Source organism: Rhizophagus irregularis, chromosome 11 (assembly GCF_026210795.1).
Source record: "Rhizophagus irregularis chromosome 11, complete sequence".
NCBI classification, from domain to species: Eukaryota; Fungi; Glomeromycota; class Glomeromycetes; order Glomerales; family Glomeraceae; genus Rhizophagus; species Rhizophagus irregularis.
Window position 1 is genome coordinate 1,386,082 of NC_089439.1, and position 7,667 is coordinate 1,393,748.

Genomic DNA, 7,667 nt, shown 5'->3' on the forward strand with positions numbered 1-7,667 from the left:
AAAAAAAAAGTTTGTGGAGTAACTTAAATTCGGTTTCATACTCATTCACAAACGTCATAATTCCTTTTAATTTAACAAGTTTCAGTACCTGTTTCTCCCCTGATTAAACTTAGTATACAAACTGCGGGAAAAATACGTTAGTTTTGTGTAACAAGTGCAAGTGCACAGTAATTACAGTAATTTAAAGACACGTTTATTTTTAATTAACGCTCATAGGTTAAAAACTTTAGTAGATTTATCCCTTTCTTCTCTTCTCATACAAATAGCCATATATTCCATTTTTCATTGTTTAAAATTCTCGGAATACAAATTCCTTTGGTTACATAAAATCATGTAAATCATATTCGTGTATCGAAACTAAACTCAAATTGGAAAGAAAATAAAGAAGCAACAAGGCGTATAATTTCATTTGATTTTTTCCAAAATTTTTACTTACGATATAAATGTATTATTAAATTATTTTCGCATAATGATAATAAGTTTATGATAATAATAGTAACAATAAATGATAAAGTTCCATTCTTTAACCAAACCTTCTTTTCATTCATTTGATTTATTTGGTTTTATTACTGCATCACATACATAATCATTGGATATTTTCAATAATTTATTAATAATATGAATAATAAGTCACAGTTTAATTATAGCACAAAGTATTAAAAATATAGTTTCTAAAATGAGAAAAGGTTGACTAAAACCATATTTGTTGGATATCTGATATTTAAAAATCATGAGTAAATTTTTTTCATTTATACAATGATTTATTTATTATAAAGGATTCGTCTTGCTTTTCATAGTAAAATAACTTTTTTTCAAAAATTATAAACATGCTATGGCGCTCAACGCCATTGTTATATGATTTATGTATTTTTGTATTTTTATTTGTCACTTTAACTTTTTATTTTATATTATTAGTAGATTAGCTAAGCTGATTCTATTAATATAACCCTATAAAAAATTTTATCCGTTATTTCTGTAAAAATTCCGTAAATGAGCCTTTCACAGATCAATTCATGAAAAATGTAAATAATTCGGTAAATTCCGTGATATAAGGTTATTAATTCCGGAAATATGAGAAGAAAAATGGAATATAAAAAATGGATCGACTTTTTTTACAGGGTAATAATTATATTCCACTTTGCAGTATTTAGTTCTGCGGCATATACTTCACATATATTCTTATAAGTTTTCCGAATTTTTTTTATTTTAATATAAAAAATAGTACTAATTAAATTTTTTTTCTGACTATTTTCGAGGATGCTGAGCAATTTTAATTAATATAACTTGTTCAGACTATAGTTTTTGAGAAAACGCACACCATGGCGTTGAGCGTCAATGGTGTGATTTAGTAAAAATCAGACGATATTCGATTTTTTAATGAACTTAGCGATGAATTTTGGCTTGAAACCAGTAATTGATTGATTTTAATTATGATACTTTGTATATATTGCTGATTTGTTAAATTTATATTTATATTTTTATTATTAGATCAGTATCGAAGAATCTATTGGAGAACAATGAGATAAACGTACATACCAATATCGTGAACATCGGCGTTCACGATCATAAAGCAGAAGCAGCAGCAGCAGTAGTAGTCATAGTAACAGTAGTGATGATGAGAGAAAAAGGAGAAGGCATGAAAATGATTTTTTGGATGGTTATTTGTCTCAATGGTGAGTACATCAATAATTTAATGTTTTCTTTTCGTTTATGGATAACGATTTCAATTGGTATTTTCGAACAAATTTTTTAATACTAAATGATAGATGATTGTGATTAATTTGGTTCATTTAGTCACAAGTCATATTTGTGATATATTATAATTATATATTATATTTTTCATTATAAAAATAGAAAATGGGCCGAGTAACCGATTATTTCGTTATACTTGTTAAATTGCTATAAATCACATGATCATAATAATAATCTAGATTTACCCCAGTATCACTGACGCAAAAATTACCTTTTTGACCCTCCTCGTGTTATTTTTTTGACCTGCATATACTGTATTACATATAGGAGGGTCAAAAAAGGATGTCGTACAGGGTCAAAAAGATAATTTTTGCATCACCGACACTTTTATAATTAAATTCCACCCCACGTGACCGGTGACATTTAAAGGGATGTGAAAAAAATAATTTTGTGAGGCAAAAAAAAAATTAAGTCCCTCAGATAAATATAAACAGTAAAAACGCGGTGGGGTGTGATGCCGGTGATGAATATTACAAAATCACGTGGGGGTGGAAAAAGTGTCGGTGATACTGGGGAAGATAATAATCTAGTTTAGAACATAAACTGATTAAATCATTTTTTTTAACGCGAAAAAGAAAAACTTTAAAATCATGAACTTTTTTAATTAATATTATATGATAGACAAAATTATGATAAATCATGTATGCAAGATGACGTATTGTTGTGCCATTTTTTTACGTGGGAAAAAAAAAATCAATAACAATCGAGATTTTAGGTAATTAATTTTTTAATTCAGTTTGATTTAGGAAAATTTTTTTGCTACGCAAAAAAAAAGGCAATACACGGCTCTATTGGTTCGATTAGTAAAATAGTTATGTTCTCTTTTTCTATCTTACATATTATGACATAAATGTCATATGCCGAAAAAAACAATATTCACTTTTAAAAATGGGTTAATGTTCGATAATATCCGAATAACAGACCAGAAAAATTTTTTTTTCATTATTTATATAATAATTTATAATTACTTATAATATTGTTGTTGTTGTTGAATTAATTGAATTGATTGGATACTTGCATTTTAATTGTTAATCGTGATAATCGTATCGTAAAATATCGTACTTTGACCAACCAGTGATATATTTCTCACATGAAAAGAATAAAGAATAAAGTTGTTTATTTTTCACAAGTTTGTTTTTTTTTATTTGTTTATTTTATCTTTCTTTCCTATTATTATTATTATTTTATTTATATTATTCTATATTTATTTAAAATTTAAAATGTATTGTTGTTTATTGATGTACAATAACTTCCTAAATTGAAATAATTACTTAGTCATGAAATCATGAAATTTAGAATTTTCTTTTCTTCTTTAATAATCATTTTTTCTTTAATATAAATAATTTATATATACGTACTGTATTTATATACGTATTTATAATATATTATTTTTCTTTTTTAAAAAAAAAAATTCTCCCACACTCTTATCACTCTTATGTTGTACCAGTATAGCATATATGCCATATGTGAAATATGTGAAAAAAATTCGAAAAATATATATTTTTTTGGGGTAACACATTCCATGATGGGGATTTCTTGTTCCAAAAAAAGATTAGATCATTAGAAAAAATTTAAGAAAAAAATTTTTTTTTTCTTAAACCGGGGTAAAATCAATAAACACAATGTATATTTCTTTGTAAAAAGCCACGCTATATTAAGATCATGATACTTTGTTTATTTATCCCCGCTGTTAACCGACTCGATACGTTGAATAGATTAACTATGATTTGCAGTCAGGGAGATTAAGTACGTTTAACTATGACTGAAATCCAATCAAACAAGACACGCTTAAAATAGGGAGTTCGTTTATAGTGTAAAAGGTTATACTTTATTATAGAACTTTATAATTACAAGAATAAGAACTAATAGGAACTAAGGTTAACTAATTCGAACTGAAGGAACTTAACTTATAACGAAGGAAAATACCAACGTTATTTATATAAAAGTTACTACATATAAAGATATAATAAATATAATAGATATAATAAATATAAGAAATATAACTAATATAATAAATATAACTAATAAATTAAATATAATAAATAAAATAATTATATCGATTATATTAAATATAATTAATATAATAAATATAATAGAAATAATAGGCTAAGTAGGCTGCGGCTAGGTCGGCTTGGCACAGTTGGGCACAGTAGATCCTAATTTTCCACATGATCTTCTGGCGCAGTAAGTTGTAACTCTACACGTGACTAGGGGTAACAGGTTCCTCCTCTTAATTTGCAGCTCCTGCGAAAATCAATAAATTATTTCTAAGTTTCCTTATCTGAGGTCTGGTAATTTTCCTAATAACCTGGACGTCTAGTTTCTTCGTCCTTAAGATTTGTTCCGGAAAAAACTCAAAAATATCAAAAGTCTTTTCTACAATTGTTGCATAATGTAATGACATTTTATGCTTGTATTTCAATCGTTCGCTAGGAGTTGGTAGTTGGTCTAGGAGTTGTCCTAAATAGAAAGAGTTAATCATCGCCAATTGTGTGTCCTTTAGTCGTATTGACTTCGTTACACTTCTTAGAGTTGCAGAAAATTTAACTTGGAAATCTTCTTCTTCCATGTAGGGCGGCGGTGGAAAATTAATTTCTTCTGAAGTAGTTTGTTGAATATCTTCTAATATTTCTGAAAAATCCATTTTTCTTCAAGCGGTTTAAACTCTTTTGTCAACTTATCCACATCTATATATATGTTTTAAATTTCTGTAGATCGTTTTGCTGATTAGATTTTTGTTTATTTCTGATGAGATTTTTGTATTACTCATCATGTTTCACCACATCTATCAGTTATTTTTAGCGCTTAAATTATTTAACCGCGTTTTTCTATTTTAAGATTATTTTTCCTTGTTCTAAAAATATCTTCACATTTTTCTCTAGAACTTTCCAGAAATATTTTCAAAAGTGATTTTTGCGCGTCTTACGCGTCCACATTTTCATAATTTTTCGCGTCGTGATTTTTCGTGATATTTTTGTTGTGCCTGATCTTAACGTGTTTTCGCATCATGCCTATTTCTTATATAAGGTCTAAATTTTTCCCCTTTCTCTTTTTCTTATCTTCTTGTAAAATCTTTATATTATCCCAAAATTTTCCAAAATTTTCTTTGTCTACCTATCTATCTATCTACCAATCTATCTATCATGACCTGTCATCGATCTAATACCTCACGTCAGAAATCTCGAGCAAGATTTCAAAGACTTAAAGAAGCACGTAAAATGAAAGTTCGTCAACTTGAAGGTGGGTATTGTACGCAAGGTTCTTAAGATGTCTCTTGAACGGTATGATTGCCTGTAGACAGGGTTTCGACCTTATATCCGGTTCTTAAAAGGTTGATTTTGCGCAGCTTGTAGACGGGGTACTTGTACTTCTAGGATATTTAAGTCTTGAAAGGCCTCTACCTGTAGAACTTTTTTGTACTATCGACCTTATTCACTTAGTTTTTAACTAACTTGGAGTGACCATAAATCTCCATTTTTTTTATTTCTAATAGAGGACCTTACGAAAGCTAAGGAAGAAAAAGAAGATCTTCAAGAGAAATTTGAAAATTTGCTGGAAATGGGGACCCATAAGAATCTCGAGACAGAATTCCAAAATAAAATCTGGGCTGGGGAGCAGCGAAAATTATGGGAGGCCCAAAAATTAATTATCGACCAGCAGCGAACAATAGAAGGTCTGGAAGAAGGCGTTTGTCAATTAATTTCACATAATATAGGCTTGCAGAGTAGTAGAGGTCGTGCTGAAGCAGCATTTGAAGAAGCAAAGCAAATGCTTTTTGAGGAATGTAATATAATTTTGTCAAACGGTTCTACTTCTAATCCTAGTTATGAAGAAGTTGATTAAATAAAAAAAAATTCTTTTTTCTGATTTTCCCTATAATTTTCTAATAATTTTTGTAATAAATTTTTCATTAAGTTTTTCACAATAAAATTTCTAAAATTTTTCATCTTTTTAATAAATTTTTCTGGGACATTGAGTCGCAAATTCATTTTGATCGTCTGTAACACTTGTAAATAAAATTAACTATTTGCCACGAGTTGTAGATCTTAATCGTGACTAATTATACTACAATTATTGGTTCCCAATTTTGTCGATCATGATACAATTTTAATAAACTTCCATTTACAGGAGTTCGTAAGACTTTTCCATCTATAGTTCGTAATTTGTACGCTCCTTTTTCTCCAACTTGATGAATATAGTATGGTCCTTTCCATTTTGGATTTAGTTTTCCAGTCCATTGCTTTTCTTTTGCTGCGTCATAATATAAGACTTTATCTCCAATAGAAAATTTTATTTGATGACATAATTTTCTATCATGTCGTTCCTTTTGTTTTTGTTGAGATATTTCAATATTTGTCTTAGCTATTTCGATTTCTTGAGGTAGTTGGTCAACTAAATTTTCTATGTGATTTATTAAAGTTGGATTTCCATTATTTTCTAATGAATCAGTTGGTAGTTTAGCATCTCGTCCATATAATAAAAAGAAAGGTGCGATTTTTGTAGTCGAATGTTTTGTAGTACGATAAGCAAATAAAATTGGTGCAATATAATTATCCCAATTATCAATATGATCTGTTGATAATTTTGCTAAAGATTCTGATAAAGTACGATTAAATCTTTCTACAAGTCCATTTGTTTGAGGGTGGTATGGTGTTGAAAATAAATGTTTTATCTGAAATTTTTCCATTAATTTTTCAATTATTTGATTTCTAAAATGAGTTCCTTGGTCTGATAATATTTTTGCTGGACATCCATGTCGACAAATTATTTCTTCATAAATAAAAAGTGCAGCTTGTTCTGCAGTAGCTTCTTTTACAGCTCGTGCTTCTGGCCATTTTGTTAAATAATCCATTGCTGTAATTATATATTTGTTTCCATTTGTAGTTATAGGTAAAGGTCCTACAAAATCTATTCCTATTTGATGAAAAGGACTTTCTACTGGAATAGGATGTAAAGGTAACTTTGTCTTTTGTTTTCCTCTTCGTTGACAAGAGTCACATGACATGACATAAGCTCTGATGTCATTGTACATTTGTGGCCAATAATATCTTGATTGAATTTTGTCAAACATTGTGTCAACTGAAAAATGCGCAGCAGTAGGATCGTTGTGGAACATAAAAAGAACTGGTTCCAATTCATGTCTTCTAATTACTCGTAGTAAATTATTTTGTCTCTTTTTATCCTTTTTATAAATGAAATTATTTTTGATAATAAAATATACTGATTGTTTTTGAATTTGTTGTTGTTGTTGGTTATTTAATGTAAAAGGTAATTGATTATATTTTAAATAATTATATATGTTATTGTAATGTTCAATATCCATTTTTGAAAATTTAGGCTGTCTCGTCACGATGCGGACACTTTCGCTTTCACCTTTTGATACTTTGTTAATTATAATATGTAAAAGAGGTGGACTTTTAGTCCAAATTGGCAATGAAAGGTTCCAAGAATACTTTGTAAACTGGTAAATCATTCATTAATCGTTCGATATATTTAAGATAATTGATATTATTTTCAAGTTGTACTGCTTGAGGTTCTTTCCACCATTGATTATTAATAAGGAATTTGGGATTCATATCTGGCCTAATTTTTCCTAAAGTGAATCCAATGATACAGTCGTGCATAGTAGTTCCATAAAATAGATTCTTCTTGCACATCGTACAATATGTATGCACGTGATGATTTTCTGTATCACATTCCATGGTACAACGACTTCCACCATGATTGATTGGTTGACCGGCGATTACTTGTTTAATTTTTATATTTTCCAAATACATATTTTCTAGAGCTTGACGGTTCATACCACACATGGTCCAGGCGATATGTTCTTCAATATTAATCTGATTTTCTTCTGAATAATCAGAGAATGCATCTCCATAAATTTGTCTTTCCCACGAATTATTATATTCTTCTGT